Source organism: Metopolophium dirhodum, chromosome 1 (genome assembly GCF_019925205.1).
Source record: "Metopolophium dirhodum isolate CAU chromosome 1, ASM1992520v1, whole genome shotgun sequence".
In the NCBI taxonomy this organism is placed as follows: Eukaryota; Metazoa; Arthropoda; class Insecta; order Hemiptera; family Aphididae; genus Metopolophium; species Metopolophium dirhodum.
The window spans coordinates 145008588-145031534 of record NC_083560.1 but is presented as its reverse complement, the minus strand read 5'-3'; the positions used below and the strand labels follow the sequence as shown (position 1 = coordinate 145031534).

Genomic DNA, 22947 nt, shown 5'->3' with positions numbered 1-22947 from the left:
CACTCGTCTTATCCCGAGTCAACACATTTATCCTTATATATGTATTACATACATATATAAATACATACATACATACATACATACATCCATTCATACATTCTTACGCGTGCATGCATATACAACATACCCCCAGTGTTAAACTGGAGCAGTCCCTGCGACCTTAATTACTACTCCATAAATTTCTTACACTACGGGTACACCTAGTTACAATACCGCCACATGGTGTCAATAATGCTTAAACTTACTTAATTTATTCTACACTTAAGGCAATACAAATTTTTTTTTTTTTTATACAAACTTAAGGGTTAACTTGTTCATTGCTTGGAATATTATCCGCTACCTCTGGACTATACATTTTTATGACCTGGTTCTTAAACTTAACAACAACTATACTTATGGTTAGAGTTATGAATAATATGGATATGTACATAACTGTAAAGTGAAATTCAACTTTAAATATAAATAGAGGTTCCAATGACTTACGTTGGAGGTTATTTATTTAGATTGCCTTATGTGCTAAAGAGTTTAAATTTTTTATTTGGTTTAAGTTTGAAAAATTTTGGGGTAATACAGATGGTAGAATGTCTGCTAACAGAGAAATTACACTGACTTTTGGATATTCTGGGATTACGTCTGCTTGTACATTTCTAATGTTTTTATTTAACGGTACGAGTACAGAATTTTCCGTAAAAATTTCACTTGACAATGAGGTGGTCAACCTACCCACGCCCGAGATCTCCACGGTATAGCTTTGCAGAGGTTCTAAACAGGTAATCGTACATGTGTGTGGTTGTGCATAGTACAACCAAGAATTGGTTTTTGACAATCGATTCCAAATGGGCGTGTCTAATGTTACAAATTTAATTTTACAATTTCCTAATGTATTTTGCGAGTTAGACAACCGTGAAATTTCACACAAACTAGATCCCGTTCGGCGGTGTATTGGTTGGTCACCCTTACAAAGAGTGTATAATTCTAGCCTAATACATAGTTCCCATTTACTTTTAAAATTATTTGTTGGGTAAAAAAGCGTGAGAATTTAACATAAGGCTCCTGATATATCGTTCTAATAGCAGTTGAAAAATATTAAAAATACATAGGCACAATTTTTTTTTTTAAGCATTTTAAGTTCAAATTTTGACAAAATGTATCAAATTTAAAATTTAAAATTTAATAATTATTTTGTAGTTAAAAATTTATAAAATGTTCAACTTTTATACCTAAGGATTGAAAATTGAAAACAAGGCTCCACGTAAATAGGTCGTATATAAATTACTTTATTCACAATAATATCATCAAATACATAGACTTGGTAATATCATAGGCTGACTGCTCAAATTTAACACCATCTATTACAGTGACCCACTTGTAACCTACTGTACAGCAGAGCGACATCCACTTACCCACCTTTTTAAACATAAAACCATATTACCAATTTAAATTAAAATTTAAAAACTTAGTCTCCTTGTTTAGAACGAAAAACATTGCTCTGTTGTAGTGTCGAGTCTCGATTGTACCTCGTCATAGAGAAGGTCTCTGATTTTTTTCTGAAATGTCGATAAAAAAATGTTATGCCACCCAAAAAATCTAGAAAATATAATACAAAGAACTTATTGCAATTTAAAAACGTGTTTGAACTAAGAAGTTCATATTTTAACTTATTCGTCAAAGTAACCTATACACTGAAAATAAAACCACGATCATATTGACAAAAAACTATGTTGGGTTGACAATAATCTTGTTGATATACAGCTAATAAGATTATTGTCAACCCAACCAGTATAAAATTGTTAATGAGAAAATAATATTAATAATATAGCATTGTATTATTGACAAATATATTATTAAACTGATTGTTGAAACTGTTAATTAGATTTATTTTTCATCATTACATCGACAATTATCTTATCAGCGTAAAAATAAATATTACTAATTTTTCCATTTTCTATTGTTAAATGAAATATATCAGCATTGTATTATTGACAAATATATTGTTAAATTGATACTTGATATTATTAATTAAATAGGTATAATTTATCAGCACTAAATTGACAATTATCTTATCAACATTACCAAGGTGGCAAGGCCGTATCCAGAAATTTTTTTTTTTTTGGGGGTCCAAAACATGTATATTGTAATTATATTTGTTGTATAGGTTTTGATATTGGGTCCAGACCCCTTGCCCCCCCCCCCCAGTTACAGCCTTCATCATTATAATAACTGAACTAATATATCTATTGCCCATTGTTAAAATAATAATGTTACTAATTTATAGCAAAACCTTGTATTAAAAAATTGTCAATTCATGAAAAGCGTTTTTGTAAAACAGAAAATATTACAATTTTTTATGAAAATAATAATTAAAATAAAAACACAGTATGGATATAGTATGTATTAAAAATTACTTCTTTAATTTAATTTTTAAAAATATAATTACTATTTATTGATTAAGTTCAGCTAAAATTTGAACCAATTTAGGAAAAGGTATATCATATCTCGAATGTACACAAAAGAAATATGAAATTGATTATAATTTAATAATTCATTTAATTATACAATAGCAGATTGAGACGGATATTCCAGATTGAATAAATGGAATATTTTAAAGCATACTTCTATAGATCTAAGCACTGAATGAACTTTATACATGATTGAGTCAAAGTATACTAGTATTTCTTTCTGAACATTCATTGTACTGACAATCAGGATGAAAGGTTGTATAGGAATCCCTCGGTTTCGAAGTTGCTCAAGATGATGCTGCTGGGCTTCTACAGATTCTTTGAATACCATGAAACTATCTTGAGAATCTTTGATAGAGTATTTGACCATATTATTCTTGCCGTTACTGTCTGTAGTCACTTTTCTTGACGTTGGCTCAACCATAGCATGCAACAAATAAAATAGTGCAGCATTTTTGACATTTGTAATTTAAAATTTTAAAGACTCATTATTAAAAAATATGTAAGACACAAATGAATATAATTTACACAATTAAGTAAAATACAATTATTGTTTAGTCAAATATTCAAATATCTTACTTTCGTTCATATCGATTTCATTATTATTTGATATTAAGTTTTCTAGTATTTTACGGCAATTAGTATCTTTGACTTTTTCATCTAGCAATTTGATAATTTTTTCTGCTTTATCATTGAAATCTTGGTAAATATTATTAGTAATTGGAAATAAAGCGTTATAATCAATATCAATCTGAAACATAATTTGATACATTTTAAATTACCTATGTATTTTATTCATTAAGCATGTTAATTATTTACTAGTTTATGCCCATATGGGAGTAAATAATGTTTCCAGGTTTTTAAAATATCTGCAGTTGATGTAGCACATTTTATATTATTCAGACGATAGTTTATGGTTGCATTCCACATTGATTCTAATTCTGGGAATGTACTATTACCATGTTTAAGAATATCTAGTATACCATCAATTTCAATTTCAGAAACTAAAAATATTAAATATTTAATACACAAAAAAAGTATATACAGTGAAACCTCTATTAATGGACACCTCTCAATAGTGGACCCTTCCCAATAGTGGACACTTCTAAATTCCCCGGCAAAAATGTATGCGTATAATAGGAGTTATAACCTCTTAGTAGTGGACGTGGACATAATAAACTGGTACCAAATTAAAAATTACCTCTCATAAATGGACACAATACATGTACATTTCGAAAACGTTTAATAAAAATACTATATTTATCTGTTATATTCGTTCATATTTTATCTTATCTTAATGGTTTTCCTATTCCAAAAATTACTAATGGTTCGGTTATGTGTTCGGTCGTTAGTTGTGTGCAGCACATTGTGTGAACACGTACCTGCGTTAAAATGAATAATAATAAAAGAAAATGATTGAACTTAGAAGAAAAATTAAATATTATTAAAACCAAGGAAACAGAAAATCTAAGTGTTCGTGTTTTAGCCGAACGATTTTGCATAAGCAAGTCACAGGTAAATTTAAATATTTAATTTAAGCACATACATATTTTGTTTTAATTTATCTAAAAATCATTTACTGAAAAATACAGGTGAATAACATTTTACAAGATGGGTGTAATTTGAAAAAATATTACGCTGAGAACGGCAATGAAGATATGAGGAGAAAATTTTCGAATACATCGGATGGAGCACTTGTAGATAAAGTTACATTTGAATGGTTCTGTAGAGCCCGTTCATATAATTTACCTGTTTCTGGACCATTGCTCCAAGAGAAAGCACGAGAAGTTGCAAATGAGGTAGTTCTAGAAAGTTTTAAAGCTTCAAATGGTTGGCTTCAAAAATTCCGAGAACGTCATAACATTTCTTTTAAAAATATATGTGGTGAAGGTAACTCTGTTGATACAAGTGTCGTAGAAAAGTGGTTAGAAAAATTGAAAATATTAATTTCAGATTATGAACCAAAAAATATATTCAATTGTGATGAAACAGGTTTATTTTTTCGAGCACTTCCTGATAAAACATTGTGTTTAAAAAACGAAATTTGTCGTGGAGGTAAAATAGCTAAAGATCGATTAACTGTTTTACTATGTGTAAATATGATTGGGGAATTTGAAACTCCGTTAATAATAGGAAAATCACTAAAACCACGTTGTTTCAAAAGTGTAAATGTATCAACGTTAGGTGTTAATTGGAAAGCTAACCGTAAGGCATGGATGAATCGAGATTTAATGACAGATTGGCTAATGTGTTTTAACAGAAAAATGGAGATGGAAAATAGAAAAATTATTTTATTTCTAGATAATGCTAGCTCACATCCTGATACATTAAACTTAAAAAATATAAAACTAATATTCCTACCTCCAAATACGACTTCGATTTGCCAACCACTAGATCAAGGAATTATTAAAAATTTTAAAGTTCATTATCGCCAACGATTACTTCGTCATATTTTATCTAGAGTTGATCAGAATGTAGAAAACAAATTTATAAACGTTTTAGATGCAATTTTTTGGATAAAATCCGCATTAAAAAATATTAAACCAGAGACAGTCAAAAATTGTTTTAAAAAGTCGGGATTTTTTTCGATCGATACAGCAGAATATGTAATGGAAAATGACAATGTTGCGAATTTGGACTTATTCTCAGAACTTGTACCGAGTATTATCGAAATTGAGGACTATGTTTCTATAGATAATAATATCCTTACAGAAGACAATACATTAATCATATCAGATATAATCAATTGTAATCTAGACAATTTTAGTGAAAAAGAAACCGAACAACTCGAAGAACAAGAAGAAGAAGATGAAGACGATTCGATATACAATCCAACGTTTGAAGAAGTTTGGAAAACAATAAATAATTTAAAAACATATTTTAAAAATAAAGAAGATGAAATCGCATTATCAATGGTAGCCAATTTACAAATTCATTGTGAAGAGCAGAAAAAATTTACACAAAAAAAAATTACAGATTTTTTTAATTTTACATAATCATTAAACATTTTTATAAGCATTTTTATACTACATAATTTTTTAATACATACATACATACAATAAACATATACATATTTATAATATAATATTATACATAATAAATAATAAATTAATATTCCAATGTATATGTTCATATACAGTGTACATATAACCTGCAATTTCCTATAGTGTCTCTCTACTTAGTAGACATTTGCAAAAAATTACTAAATGTCCACTAAGTAGAGGTTTTCTCAATAGTGGACAACTCTCTATAATGGACAATTTTAAATTCCCCGTGGCTGTCCACTATATAGAGGTTTCACTGTATACAGATCAATAAGCATCTACAATTAGATACATTCAATACAATTTACCAAATTCTCTTTCAGTCAAATTGGTTTTCTGGTGTTTGTCATTATATGTTTTATGTTTCACTGCTGACGTGGGGACTAATCCATTATTTTTTAAATTTCTCATACAATTGTAATATTTTGCATATAGCTTTCCTTTTGGGTTCTTATTATTTCCAATTTTCATAAAGTATACATCCTAGATAGGTACATATTCAATAAAGAAATTATTTAAGAGTTATCATAGTTAATCAATTTCAATAATTACCATTACTTCTGATTTAAACATCACCACAATTTGATCGGCAGTTGATTCTGCCAAGATGACAGACATTGGTAATTTTTGAGATAGTACACTTACAATGAGGATGTCGACTAGCGTTAATCGAATGCCATCATTCAGTTTATTATTTTTCTCATAATAACTTAATATTAGAGCACCTTGTGTAGTAGAGTTCAAGACTTCATCTACTTTCAATTGATATTTGATATTTGGGGATTCGTGAGAATATTCTACAATTGGTGAGCTTGAAGAGCACAACACAATTTCACCCAAATTTGTACTACTATTATGGTCATTACTTTCAGTTACAATACTATTATTTGTTTGCCATTTTGTAATTAGTATTCAAATTTAAAAATTATTCCCCAAGGGAATTTTGATATTAGTTTCTCGACATGATATGTTTTCATAATAGATAGAACTTTAATATTATCTATCAATTGATCTACATAACCATTACATTAAAAACATATTAGTTTAACATTTTTAGATTTATTAAGAATATATTATTGTAAATAATATAATACATTTAGTATGAAATTTAATTCTTACCCACACAGGTTTGATAAACACACTGTAAACCCCATTTTTCAAGTAGTTCTTTAAGTTGTGGTAATTCATCATATGGGTAATTGTAATCCAACATATAATTTTCAGCAGCATTCATGTTATTCGATAAATCAGGTATCTGGCCAATTTCAGTTAACATAATCAATGAAATAAATAGGTAGGTAAGTTATCAATTGTTACTCGTTTTAAATCTATAAGAACTAGATATGGATAACGTTTTACAATGTTATACGTTTTCAAATTATTTTTGTTGAATAACTGTTTTTAAAAATATTTTTATTCCAGATAACAGTATCAACAATAAAATAATATAAATAAGAATTTTATTACAAAAATTAAAATATTACATACATTACAAGAGGAATCTTCATAAAAATTGACATAGTGTGCATTAAGATTGTGATTACTATTAGCCATTTTGGTTTATAATTATAATTGAAACAAAAACAACAGAATCTATATAGTTTAACGAAAAAAAAGATAAAATTAATATTGCATATATTTTAGAAGTTATACATGATGATAAATAAACCTAAATACAAATGCATAATTAGTTAATAACAATTAATAATATACCTATCCAAATAAAATTCAATAAATGTATGTGTTAGTTATTAATAAAACTCTTTTAAACGGATCATTTTTTGACCAGATGACATTTTACTTATATTTATAGGAGGTCCACTAAATTCATCTACATTACAAATACAATTACGATTTACAACTTCTTCGCTATAATCTACACTAAAAGATTCAAAATGAGAATTGATATGATTTAACTTTATTTCATTAGCCATAACATAAACATTACTATCTGGTTTATTAATTAATTCAATTTCACATATTTTAAATAAACATATTTTATCAGTTTTTTGTTAAAAAATAATATTTTTTGTATACAATTCCATTTAATATTAATTCAGCATAACAGGCATATTGTATCACAGTCAAATTAAGTTTGTTATTTATATTTTCTGTATAATTACTTTGAATTTTATGTTTATCATTTGCAATAATTTTTTTATCAGGTAATACCATTAAGCTATGAGCAAATTTTAATTGCATTTTTTTTCTAAGGTTAATGTAATGTTTTTCCTAGAAGTTTTTGACCTTGCATACATCTTTAATTCTTTATGTTTACCTTCATAACGAAAACACCAATAATGTCTAGGAGGGCCTGAATTTGTTATTATTGTTGGATAGTGGATCATAAAGTGATGTTTCGTTTTTAAGGTGTCATTGAAAAGTGTTACATAGAATTATGATGAGAAATTAATTGTTTAAGATGGGAAATTGCACTATCAGTAAAGGTATAAGATAAAAGAATGTCTATAATTTGAATTAATAAAAGAAAAAGGTTCCAAACTTCATCATTTTCAGGGATAAGATCTCCTACCATGAGAGGAAAACAATGAACAAATGTCATAACTTCCCTAGCTGACATTTTTAAATGTTTTTTTTCTAAATGAATCATTTTTATGGGAGGTGAAATGTTACCTATCTCAATGGTTCCATAATTAAAATTCATTTTGCGATTGTTTAAAGTTTCAAGCAGGGTTTGCATTTGAAAAACAAATATTGTTTTACGTTATTTACAATCAAAACGTTATACAAATTTTGAGTTTATCGTTATTCAAAATTTAAACGTTATTCAACTTTTGTGTTTATCGTTATTCAGAATCAAAACGTTATACAATTTTTGCGTTTAACGTTATTCATAATTAAAACGTTGTACAATTTTTGCGTTTATCGTTATTTAATATTTAAAAGCATTTAGATACCTGTTTTAAAAGTACACAGGCCGCAATTTAAAAGTATATGACTATGACCTTTTTTGGGGACATAATTTCCCTATTCTGAGTTTTAAGTAGGTATTGTGTAATTTTATTTATTTAATTAAATGGGTTAGATAACCCAATTACATATTGTTACAAAATATAGAGTACAGTGATACAGAATAAATTACAATATACATAGTTCGTAAAGAAATGGAAACAAAATAAATGATAAAACAGTATGATGATAATTAATCTTAAGTTATAACTTATAAGTAATAATGTATTATTGAATTTAATAAATTGCCTAGGCTCTAAGGACTTTATTATAAAATAATAAATATAAAAAAAAAAAAAATCATGATCATTATTTTGAAATTTTGAATGTATTATTAGGTTTTTAAATTTTAAAATTATTTAGTAAGTTTTACAATATTGTGCTTGAGAATATCATTTAAGCAGGAATCTATGTTTCAAACATATTTTACTCTGATTGTTTTGACATACTTTGTCAATATTTATTTTATACCTGCCTGACAAAATAATCAGAATCTATAATTTATGTTGTTAAAAGTTAAATAATATGTATTGGCAATATAAAAGTGTGTACATAGCTAATATACTATAGAGTGTAGACAACATAGTATAATTTATACTATCTAAATTATACTTATTACCATATTACCATTATTAAATAGAACATTCACAAACAACAAAATAAATACCAATGTCTAATATCAATGTGTAATATATTCATGAATACACTTAAAAACAAAATAATTTATATATTTTAAATGTTATTGATTGTTTCCTCTGATAATTAATATGTCTTCTAATATATCACTTTAAATTGAACTTCTCAAATCTGACAATATAATTTTTAAGGCAGAAAAGATACGTTCAACACTAACCTAAAAGACAAAAAATATATAATTATAATTATAAATAAGAATAACTAATACTAAAAGTTGTATTTAGTGTTCTAACTTCTAACATAAATAAATTATCTTATTTACAAAATTAATAAAACTTTTATAATAGCTTAGCTTAGTGTAGCCCAGCAGGTTATTGATTTTATAAAAGAATACTAATTCTTAATAATTTTGTCAATAAAGTTAATAAGCATACTTGTGTTGCTGGTACTGCCATGAGTATTTGTGCCAGTTCGAATAACTCTGGCTTTGCTATTTTGTTGTCTTTCCAATAATTTATCACATCTGCTTTGTAAGTTAATCTTTCTACTCTACCAGTCTTCAATTTTTTCTCTCATTAACTGTTTTGAAGATAACAAACTTTGAGATTCATTCGATTCATTCAATGATCGGTTTTGTGAAGATGTGTTTGAACAACCAGCAAGAAATTCTTCAAATGGATCTTCGTTATCACAGATTTGCTCATCAATATCAATAACACTTTCATCAGTTGATCCAGCTAAATTCTCGTTTAGATTTTGATTCTAAAAATAATAGGATTTTTAAGATTAAATGGTGCACGAGGGCTTAAATCTAATGGTTAGATTTTGGAGCATATGAATCTGCCCTCTAATTATAAAACTTGAATATTTACTAACACCAGATATTGATTCTTTTAAAGTCCAAGTTTTAATAAGATGATCAATTGCTATTTGTTTTTTTGCAGCTGTTAAAGTACACATAAATCGAGCGTCTAAGTAAATAGTTGTAAATAAAGTTAATTATTTAAAATAAAATTATAACTTAAGTCCTAATTTAATCATAGTAGGTTATGTAGAATCATGTCACCTGCAACAAATATACTATTGTCCATTAATTGTTCTTCACGACTATTCATTGACTGCACAATAGAATTAGATGACAAAAAATTTATTTGTTGAAATTTACTTTTTGTTTGTTGCCATATACCAAAAAAATCACCCAGTGTCAAATCCTTTTATTGAAGTCTTTTAGTGGCAAAATAAGCAGGCTCAAGTGAATTTACCTTCATAATTTAAATTAAGTACATTATAAGGTATATTTTTATTATATTTATTACTAATATTATGATTTACCAAACTACTAATCTTGTCCCAATCACGATTACTTAAAAACAAATTAGAGTTTATTAACTCGTGGTCCTTACAAAATGACTTAAGCTCATACAGACGATGCAACATTGAATATGTAGAACTCCATCGAGTAACAATATCAGTTATAGCTTGCTTTAAATTACCCTTCTTTAATAGAGCTGCATAGGACTGTGTTCGAAGTATTTTTACAACCTATTTTTTTAGAACAATTTTTCTTTTTTAAATTGAATTAAAATAAATAAATATAATTAATACCCGCAAAATAACTACAATTAATCTTTTTAAGAAAATAGTAAACATTCAGTTTAAAATAAATAATTACAAGTAGTTAACATTTTAAGATTTTATACACATTGTTATATACCTATTTTATCATAAAAAAGAGATTATTATTTTGTTATGTTAGTGTTCAGTTGTTCTAAAATTTATATATTAAAACTAATTGTGTATACTTAAGATTATATAAAAAATGTTATTAATTAATTAAAGTTAATATTAATAACACACATTACCATTATATACAATGTTATTTAGCTATTTACCTTTCGAGCTTTTACGACGGTATTGTTAACTGAAGTTATTTTAAAACTGACGCGGTCCCGCGTAATAGCTGTTTGAATTCAAATAGCCTTTTACGCGGAAAGCCACGCAACGCTTCTCAAACAAACAAAAGACAAAAAAAATAAAAATAAAACTATTGTGTACAGGCAAGATAACACGGACCTTGCACTGCGTAGGTGACTCTGGACATTTTAATTTTGCACACATGGCAAGCCATGGTGGGACCTAACAATTATTACGGGGGGCTATCAAGAAAGTTCCTGCATGTTGTAGGAAAAGGGCGGTCAAGAGGCGGGGTCTGTGGCCCCTTTGCTCCCAAATGAGAGTCGTCCCTCCAGATCATAGATATACCCGACTGTGAACCGCCGAGTGCAACCCGGTCACCCCTACACAATCACTCCCAGGGAAGCCAGTTTTTACACCGACCGCCCCGGGTGTGGGTAGAGCATGAACCGCAAAGACCCGAAGGTTGCCACACTTGGTCGGCCCAAGTCGGCTCCTCCCTGGCTTAGGATGTCCCTACAACACCGGTTTCATTAAAAGAAGAGTGTCACAGACTCTTTGCCGGTCAGAGTGTAGTATCAGTACACTCTGCACGACGGGGGCCCTACCGAGGTGGGGGGACAACGAATTCGAAAGAAGGTATAAGAGAGACAGAAAAAGGCGGGGTGTTAAGGGGAAATAGGGGGGGACAACGCGGAGAGTTACGAATTAAATGACCCGGGAGTGATTGTTTCCACAATCACGTTCGCAGCACATCTGTGTGCCTTAGCACGATGTACACATAGTATCGGTGACGACACCGACAGTATGTACTGGGTAACCCCCCATTTAGATGGAGTACAGAAGGCACTAGTTGGGTCACCAGTTTCGTATACAATTTAAGATATAAAAAAAAACATTATTTTGGCAAAATTGTTAATTTTGAACAGTTAAATTACTGGGGGTATGTATGGTTTGAGTTGATTGACATTGTTAAATATTGAAATAATGTCGGGAGGAATAGGTGGAGGGAGTGTATAATGTAGAATGCTGGGGGAGTCTTTGGGGGGTTGATCGTCGCGACCAAGGGGGTGTCTTGACAGGGTATCTATGGGATTGTCTTTCCCAGGACAGTGAATAATTTTCAGATCAAACTCTTGGAGTGCAAGAGTCCAACGGGTGAGACGGGAGTTTTTTAATTTACAAGAGAAGAGAAATGTTAAAGCTTTGTGGTCAGTATATAGATTAATTGGGTGGCCGAGAATATAAATTTTGAATTTCTGACAGGCAAACAAAATACCCAGCAGCTCCAGTTCAGTCACTGTGTAGTTCCTCTCGGCACCACACAGTGACCTACTTGCGAACGACAGGGTATTGCGTTGGCCCGCAGCGTCAATTTGGAAAAGTTCTGCTCCAAGTCCTATGTACGAGGCATCGGTTTGGATACAGAAGGGAATATTAAAATTGGGGTGGGTTAATGATATTTGAAGGGAGAAAGCAGTTTTTATTTTTTGGAAGGCTATTTTATCTTGTTCGGTGAATATCCAGGGGGTGTCCTTACAAATGAGATGAGAAAGGGGGTGTAATAGGGAAGCATGATTTTGGGAAAACTTACGGTAGAAATTACAAAAGCCGAAAAATGATTGGAGATCTTTTTTATTACGAGGTTCGGGAAAATTTTGAAGGGCGTTAACTTTATCGGGGTCCATGATCATACCGGTAGGGGATATAAAGTGACCGAGAAATTTAATTTGTTTTTTATGGAAGTGACATTTTTTAAATTTTAGGGTGAGGCCAGCTAGAGAGATTTTATGAAAAATCCACTCTAGAGTCTCAAGGTGTGTTTCGAAAGAAGGGGAAGATAATAAGATGTCGTCGACGTAGGTATGAATGTCATTAGGGGAGGGACAGGGGAAAGTATAATTATTGAGGGCGGCTTCTAGTCCTTTCCCAAAGGCTGCATTGGAAATATTTAACCCAAAAGGCACTACACAAAATTGGTAGGACCTTCCGTCGTAGAGGAAACTGGTGTACTGACGAACCGAGGGGTCGAGTGGGATTTGCCAATAGCCAGAGGAAAAGTCAAGAGAAGAAAAAAAAGATTTATTATTAAATTTTGCTAGGATATCATCGATTGGGGGGGAAGCGTCTCGAGTGGGAAGAATAATAGTATTTAATTTGCGAGCGTCCAAGCACAAACGTAGTGTACCGTCAGCTTTTATTACAGTAACGAGGGGATTATTGTACGGGGAATCCGATCTTTCGATCACCCCCCACTTAATCATCTTGTCAACTTCTTTTTGTACGGCGGGACGACGAGAGAAGGGTACAGGGTATGGTTTAATTTTATAAGGATCATGAGGTTTGATATTAAATTTATAAGAGAAGAAAGTGTGAAGGCCGGGTTTGTCTTTAAAAATGTGATCATACTTTTGAAGGAGAGAGGTCATTAATTGGTGTTGAGAATCATTAAGGGGAATGTCATTAAGGGCAATATTTTTTTCTGTTTCGAACGGGTAGGTTTGATTTATTAAGTGGGAGGGACCTTCGTACATGGTGAAAGGATCATTAGTAACAATAATATTTTTTAACGAATTAACCAAGCTATTTGGATCATTATCGTGAATTAATTTGAAGGGGATGTTATCTTTGATAGAGGGGAGAGAGATTTCCTTGCTATTGTAGTCTATGGTCACCCCGTTTTCAAGTAGCCAGTCGGTGCCTAGAATTAAGGGTGTGGACAATTGGGGAACAACTAGAAATATACCGTGTGTTTTGTAATTTTGAACATAAAAATTTAAATAGATTTGGGATTTGATTTTAATTGTTTTATGACTGAGTGCTGTGGTCAAGAGAATGCCTGTGAGGGGAAAGAGGGGAATTGTGTTTGGGTCAGAATTTTGATTTAATATTTTAAAAAGGTCTTCAGAGATAGCAGAGACCGTTGCGCCAGAATCTAAGAGAGCATTGTGAGATTTATTAAAGAGGAGGATGGGAATTTCGGGACGGTAATTTGGAGGAGGTGTTTGTTCGAAATCGGGGGGAGAAGCTAATGGGTGGGTGAGTATTAACATATTATGAGGATTGACATTAGAGGGGGACACAGTGCACATCCTCGCGGGCATGGTCCGACCTAGTTTTCCGGAGGAGGGGTAGTGGTAGGGGGAGTTGGGGCGGATTGATTATGAGAATTATATTGGGGGCGTTGATAGTTATTTTGACGAGGGGGATACCTATTTTGTTGATTGGGGCCAGGAGAATTGTTAAATGAATTTCGATTTTGATTATTTTGATTTTGATAAGAGGGGGTATTTTGATTATTTTGAGTGTTTGGAGGGGAATGAGCTTGCTGAATGTGGGAGAGTTGTTGAACGAGTTCATTAGTGGTGGTGATACGGAGACCTCTGAGGGCAATGGAAATGTTAAAGGTGAAGTGGGAAGTGATCTGGTCAACCATTTCGGCCTGATCGATAGGTGGTTGCAAGAACCGGGCCTTGCTGATCCAATCCATCGCATGCCTCTGCAGAGATGATGAGTCTCTGTGGAAGTAGGGGCGATAGAGTTCGTTGCGGATAGCGCGCTGTTGATTGGGTGACCAGAACTGATTACGGAACAATATTAAGAAATCTTGATAATTTGTTGGGGGGGGAAGTAGAGTGGTATACCAGAGACGGGCACCATCGACGAATTTAGACTTTATATAATTAATTTTGACATTATCTGGGACTGGGGGCTGGGTAAGAAAATATTGTTCGGCCTGTTCAATGAATTCCTCAGGGTGAACTGGAATAAGTTGGCCATCATAGGGGGGAAGCTTTGCAGAATCGAGGCTAATGCCAGTGCTGTTGGAAAGGGTGGTACTATTTATTGTGGATGTGGTTTGACTAGGGAATGATATGTTATAATTAAGGGCGGAAAAACTAGAAGTATTGGAGGGGATAGTGGATTGTGTTGGAATAGGATGAGCAACAGTAGTGGAGGTTAAGATGCTGCTAAAGGAAACTTGAGGCATTGATTGAGAACAGGTGGGGACTATTAGTTATTCTAACTAGAGGGACAGAATTTTGAAATTTATTTTCCAAAGCAGCTAGCCTGGCACTTTGACCTTCGACAAGGCTGATCCTATCTCCGAGGGCTCTGATGGTGTCACTAAGCGCGCGTTGGGAATTGGTTGCACATTTTTGGGATTCTTGGGTCCGCTGTTGTTGTTGGGAATTTTCGTTTTGTATGGCAATGAGGTCTTGATTAACGGAGGATTGAAACTTTGAGAACTTAGCGTTGACTTCGGCGTCGTTGTCATCGATTCTAATACATAGTTCATCAAGGCGCGCGTCAAGTTCACTGAACTTCCGGGAGACATTGTCTAGCTGAGAGTTAAACGCATCAGACATGTTGGATACTAATTGAGCTAGCGACTCTAAAGAGAGGGGGGAGTTTCCTACTAGGGATTGATTGGCCTCTTCAGTACCTGACATGGTGATATCAAAATCAGTGGCAGGAAGTATGGGGGAGGGGTAATAATTTGCAGGGTTGAACCTATCAGGCTGTTGGGTCCGGCGTTGATCAGCGCTATGCATGGATCAGTCACGAATAAATACCAGAGTATTTCAATACTGGGGACGTTGGGTTAAGAACCGCTAACTTAGTGGTCAGAGCACACAAAAAAAAAATTATTTATAATAGTTAAAGTAATAGAATAGTTAAAATATTTTATAATAATAATCTTTTAAATTGTTTAATAATCAACCGAATCTTTTAAGAGATTGTATTAATAAAATATTTTAATGATAGGGAGAATATCAAGAAACCAAAGCAAAGGTGACTTAATAAAATAATAATAAGTTTTTAAATAATATTAACTTGAATAGTGTAACAATAGTAGGGGGAAATATGGGAAAATAGTAAATAGTTATATTAAAGTTATTATAAAATGAAAGATTGTTGCTAAGCAACAAAGTGGATATACTGGTCCAAGTATTAAAATAATACTATACAATAAATCTATTTATACGTAGCACCAATTCATAAACAAAATAAGAATATAACAGTAATAATAAGGTGGAAATTAATTTAAATATAATTACTGTAACAGTGAAATAGGATAATTACTAATAAGAAAATATTTTAAATAGTTGTGCACTGAGCGTACCAGAAAGATTAATATAATAAGAATAATAAAGTAATATGAATTGTTATACTACAAGATAAATAATATAGGGGAAAATCAATTTTAATTCAACAAAATAATGTTTAACTATAACGGGTTATACTAAAGGAATTATAATATTTTAATATAAGAGTGAACTAAATGTCCTAAGACAGATAATAATAATGGAGTTAATTTAATTTAACAGTCGTGAAACAAGATCACAAAAAATGAATTTAATTAATAATTTGTATTATAATAAGGTAATGGGGCCCTAAAGGTACGGTTTCCCTTGCGCGATTGCGAACGCGAACCGCGAACGCGATCCGATCTAAGATCGCGCATCATTATCGCGCGACTACTGATACAATGTAAATTAAATACAGTTGGTTTTCCTTGCGCGTTCGCGTCGCGATTAATTTGTTATTTTGAAAGACAATTATGATATGACATTCATTTATGATTGACTGCTGGTTGACGTTGGTCGTGTTTTTCAACAATGAGTGCTCTAATGACCAAATTTAGCAAAGTAGAAGATGAAGCTCTGGTTGAATGTGTTGCTAAAAATCCGCCAATTTATAATCCTCAAAACAAGGATTACAAAGATTTAAATATTAGAGATGCCATTTGGAAGAATATTAGTGAAACCGTTGGACGTAGTAGTAAGTAAAATATAATAATTAATAAATAATAAATAGTGTGTTTAAATACTAGTTATAAATACTCATTGTAGGAATATAAAGTTTATATGTTTTTTAGGGTTTTTTATATTATAATATTACGAGTAGTACAACAGAGGTTTTCTTTAAGCTTAAAATAAATTATTATTTTAAAATAACACAGTCTATTTTTAAGAATAATTATTTTAGAAGTACATTTATGTAAATGTATGTTTACAATAAGCTAAAAATAAATTATAATATTAAAACTAGTATTATTAATATTTATCATTTAATATCTGTGATATATTAGGACATTAGGTATATTAGTATACGAGTACAATGAATTATTTTTAAATAGCCAAATAATTGTATAATATTTTGTAGGTTTTTTATTGTATGAAGATTTTTCATGTAATAATAATAATAATACACATAATAATAATAATAATAGTATAATATACATTATACTTAAAAACACTTATATATTTATATATTTATTTTAAAAAATGGCAAAGTATATTTTTAGAAAGTATCAAATAATTAAATTTGATTGTTGATAAAAGCAGTATTGGTTGATGATGTTCTAGAAATTTGTTGATTTTGCCATGGGACAGTTCCTTCGTGAATAAAAAATTGTTTAAACTTTTCCCTCACATCAAAACCATCTGCACTTGCAAAGCCACCTCCACTTCTTAAACTACCCATCTCAAAAGTTTGCCCTTCATCATATTCGTAGTAAATTTTATTACTTTTTTCTAAAAATGCATCTCTCAATAAATTGTGCAAACAGCATGCAACAATTATTAAATCGTCACATACTTCGACATCAATTGCTATTGCAGTATTAAATACTCGAAAAACTTGTGCTAGTAATCCAAATGCATTTTCTGTCACTCTTCGACAACGACTCAGCCTATAATTAAAAATAGTTTTAGCTCTATCTTGTCTAGCTGAAGATCTAGAAAAGGGTTTCATAATATTTTTATGTAGTCTGAATGCTTCATCACCAACAATTACAAATGGTGTCGAATTATCAGTGCCTGGTAGTTTTTCATCTTCTGGGAAATTAAAATCTCCAGAATAAATTTGTTGTCCCATTTTTGATTTTCCAAATATGCCACTGTCTCCTTCTTTACCATAGGACCCAACATCAATTCCTAAAAATTTACAATTTGCATCAACTAGGGCCAATAAGACTAGAGAAAAATATTCTTTGTAGTTAAAATACAATGAACCGGTATTTTTTGGGCACTTCATTCGAATGTGTACACCGTCGATAACGCCTATGCAATTTGGAAAATTCCATCTTGTCCAAAATTCATTAGCCTTATCTTTCATATTTAATTTACTTGGATTAGGTATACAAATTGGTAACAGATGCATTTTCATAGATTTTAATGTATTTTTTATAATAATACTAATATAGCTGTGTGATATGCGAAAAGCAAAAGACAGCGAACGGTACGTTTCTCCAGAAGCTAAATATCTAAAAAAAAGTCATATATATTATATTATAATTTAATAAATATATCAACATATATTTAAAGCATACATATACATAAATAAACAATGTAGGACATGTAGGATTGATTTTATAATTAGTCATGTTTTATTTTGTTTAATACCCGATAGTTATGTATAACATCAAAATCATTTATGATTACATACAATATTAATAATACCCCAGGCTAAATTGTTTTTACATACCTACAATTTACATATTTATATACTTTCTTTCATTATTTATTTAAATAATATATTTATAAATTATATACAGTATGTATACATAAATATAACTCTATGAGAATTAATCTCAAAAACATAATTTAACATAATTTCTTTTCGATATTTTACTTAATTTTTAATATAATTATTATTTAATTAAAAAAACTGAAAATTGATTACTATTACTTTTATTTGTATTAGATGATGACTGCAGGCGAAGGTATAAGAACATAAAAGATGCTTACTTAAAAAATAAACGGACAAGAAAAATGACAACAGGATCAAGTGCGTCTTCAAAACCATCAAAATGGTATTAAGCACCATTTTTAACATTTTTGGATACGGTACCACAAGAAAGAATGTAAGTAATAATGATAGCTATGACAACAAATTAAGTAGGTATTTGGTAGTGATTGTTAATATTTTGTAAAAAAATTTAATCATAGATATAATTTAATAATCATATTTATCATTTATTTTTACAGTACTACATCTAATATGTATGATACTGATGCAAATGAAAATTCCGGTTCAGATTTAAGTGATGAAGAAGTAAATATTACAGAAGAGGTACCGTTATCACCACAAACTCAATGTGATCAATCAATATCACCATCGATGTCCAGGTCACGAAAAATGAACAAGAGAAAAAATTTAAACATTACTGAACTTTTAGAAAAAAGGTCAAAAGAAAGAACACAGCTCATGACACAAATATGTTCAAAAAAAAAATACAGTAGACGATGATGATGTGGACCATTTCTTTAAAAGCTTAGCCATATCTGTGAAAAAACTGCCACCACATTTAATTGCACAAGCCAAATTGAAAATGTTAACTGTATTAACCGATTTACAATTTCATGATCCAGGTAATCGTTACACTACGCCTATATCCAATAGAGTATTAATAACACCAAGCCAGTCAACTACTAGTTCCACACATTCATTGGAAAACCACTATACTCCATATAATAATTATAGTCCGCCTTCAATAAGTTCACCATCATATACAAATACTCAACAACAGTTTGGATCTTCAAATATATTAACGCCTTTCGATTCAGTAGCAAATATGAATAATGAATGGAACACAAATTCACAGTAAAATAAAGAAAAACAATAAAATATAATTAGGTATTTACTACCAGTAATAAAGGTAAATGATTTTTTTTTAGTTTTTAATTTTCATGCATATTTTATATTGAATATTTTATAGGAACATATGTTATTTTTATTAATTAACCATGGTTTTATACATTTATAAATATTTGTATAATTTAATAAGATTTAAAATTTTTTTTTATATTGATTGTTATAATATATAACTTTTATGTAAATATAATATGATTAGGTACTACGTGTACCAATAATAAAGGAAAATAATTTTTTTTTTTTAGTTTTTATGTATATTTTTTATTGAATACTATATTAAATAAGGATATAACAATATACTAATGTAGTAATATGTGTGCTAATTTCATTGTTTGTTAGTAATTTATAAATTTTACTTACCTTAATGTAACTGCCAATTTTTCCTCTGGTGTTATTGGTTTCCTTATAAAAAAAGTCGGATTTAAGGCTAGGTCGTCTCTTATTAAATTTAAAATAAAATCAAACTGATTACGATTTATTCTAAAAAATTCTCGAAATTTGATTTCATTATTTTTTAAATGACCGTTGATTAGTATTTCATAATAACCTTCCGTACTTCTCTTTGTAAATAATTGATCATGGCCTTTTCTTTTTTCTTCTGACAAATACAAGAGCAAAACGTCATCATCATCTTCTTTTCAAAGAGAATTTTCAATATATTTACGTCGTCAGATGTATCCATTATAATTTAAAAATTCACAGTATGTTCGTTTACACCGTTCACTAGAGTACTTCACACATCAAAATATTAAGTACGACTGAATGATGAGATAAATTACTCTCGATCGCGACGTAAAATCGTTCAGAATAAACCAAGACGATGCGAACGCGATCTTAGTTCGTCGATCGCGTTCGCTGATCGCGTTCGCGGTTCGCGTTCGCAATCGCGCAAGGGAAACCGTACCTTAAGCAGGACCAAGCTACCTAGCAGCACATCAGTCGTAATGGTCTTATAGTAAATTTTATATATAAAGGGAGTAGTATTTTATAACAAGGGGAAAATAATAATTTTATATAATAGGGGAGATAGTGAATATTTTAAATAAAATAGTTATGGGGACACAGCTTGCAAGAGAATAATATTTTTATTAATTGTTAATTTTGATCACCTTGCGGTGGAGAATGTTATTTAATAGTCATTAAGTTTTTAATATAATATAATAATTTAATTTCATTTAGAGGTAATACCTACAATGGGAATACATAATAAAAAGATACTTTAAATAATAGAATAAAATTGCTGTCTACCAAGGTATTAATTGTTTAGCATTTATCATTACATCATATAAAATAATAGTTGTTTAACCAAGTAGGTAAAAATGATAGGTATAATCCGCAGATTTTAGTGTATAATGTATATAATAAATTTGACCATGAGGTCTTTACAAAAACATGCGTTATAATATTATAAAATTGACCATGTGGTCTGGGAAAAGAAAAAACAAGAGTTATCGCGCGTTCCTACAGAAATGAACCTAACAGTATTGTGTGAGGGAGGAGAAAACGGGTCTAGGGAGCATAATTAAGGGGGGGGGGACAATAGGGGAAAATATAATAAGCATACCAAGGGGAGAAGACGGGTCGTATGCAGTGTCCGGTTCCTAGTCGCCGCAGCTGTCAGGCCAAATCCGTCACCGTCAAACGCCTCTGCCGCATCCTCAGCCAGCACACACACCGAGCAGGAACAATTTCTGAAATAAGCATGTGGATAACAATTGTATATGGGGGGGAAACATAATAGAAAGAATAAGAATTTAATTTTACCTTGGTAGGTGGTGCATCATTTTGCATATTTAATTTGTACAATATATTTTTTTTTCCTACCATAGGTAAATGAGAATAATAAGAATAATATGACTGAAGTTAAATTTAATATAATAATAATATTGAGAGATCCCTTGCAAGAGTATAATAATTTTTCTAGTCATATTTAAATAATTTAAGTTGATAATAATATGGGGTTTTTTGGGGAGTAGCATGAGTAGGGAGTTTGGGCGGTTTGATTTTGTAAGTTATTACTAATGAGAAATGAAAAGTTGTGAAGATGAAAATGGATAATTAATTTTTGCCATGTGCTGTTAGAAAGAAGAGATTTTAATATTTTAAATTTTGAGAGCGTGGATTTTAATTTTAAGAGGGATTATAGAGAAGAGAGAAGAGAAAGAAAAAAAAAATATTATTAGTTACAAAGGAGGATTTGGACACGAGTCCTGTCACGGTCGCCATATGTGAGAATCCGGAGCTTTTTAGGGCTCCGTAAACCACCCACGACAAAAGGGGAGCACTTTTGTCGCGACCTGTGAGCCGCACCGCGTGATGACCCGAGGGCCAAGTCGGTGGAGCTCACAGGCTTTGTACACGCAACGACAACTGAATGCCGAGGATTTAATTAATTTAGGGGAAATGATATCAAAATAATAATAAGAATGAAGCGAAGGTTATGAACGAGATATATTGGCACATGGCAATTACAAAATCATATATAATTTGTCGCATGTTTTCCCGGCCCACGGGAGGCGACGCACCATATCACTCATGGTGGGTCCTCACAGGGTTACCGGGAAAACGTGCTGGTAAAGGGGGAAACAGGGGAAATTAGGTATATTACGACTTGATGAGCGTGCAGCATGCATGGTCAATGTTGACAGGAGCTGTCGGCCGCCGCCCGGGCCCTCGTGGTGGACTTAGCCCATCATGGTGGATGACTATAGGCGTCGAAAATGTTGATGGCAGTTGGTGTATATTCAAGAAGTCCGTTGGTGGGTCGAAAAGGCCTGTGTGCCGCGTGGTTCCTGGGTGGTTGTGTCGATTGTCGAACAGACGGGTAGATGGTCTCGACCGAGCAGGTGTGGAGCCACCAGTACCAGCCAGGTAGAGCGTAGGTGAAAAAGTGTATTGAGACGGAGACCCGGCGACGGCGGTGGTCTTATGCCGGCGGCGGAGCTTTTTTGTGTTGAGTGGGGCAGGTCAGTGTCGTCATATTGCGGGAATACATTAGATTTTCGGGGTGTACAGTATTGTTCCGCCGGTGCGGTGCCGCCGGACGCGACGAAAGCGCCGATGGCAACGGCGGCCGTGTGTGGCGACATGTGGACACCGTACACTGCGGGTTTGTGGGGGCCAGGGGACAATTATTACATAATACTGCGGTCACTTCTGCATTAGCGCGCGATAATCATAATAATATATAATTAAGGTGTGCTCATTAGTGGCAATATGGGTACAGGTATGTTGGTGATATAATAAAATTAATGCAAAAA

General features: G+C 31.4%; 1 protein-coding gene and 1 pseudogene across 1 annotated transcript in view; one reads left to right on the top strand and one right to left on the bottom strand.

The window, feature by feature from the left end:
- Positions 1–22947, top strand: part of LOC132935731 (uncharacterized) — a 165753-nt gene that overhangs the window by 116228 nt on the left and 26578 nt on the right. The gene's annotated exons all lie outside the window — the stretch shown is intronic.
- LOC132933128 (uncharacterized) overlaps positions 2441–22947 on the bottom strand; it is a 58061-nt pseudogene continuing 37554 nt past the window's right edge.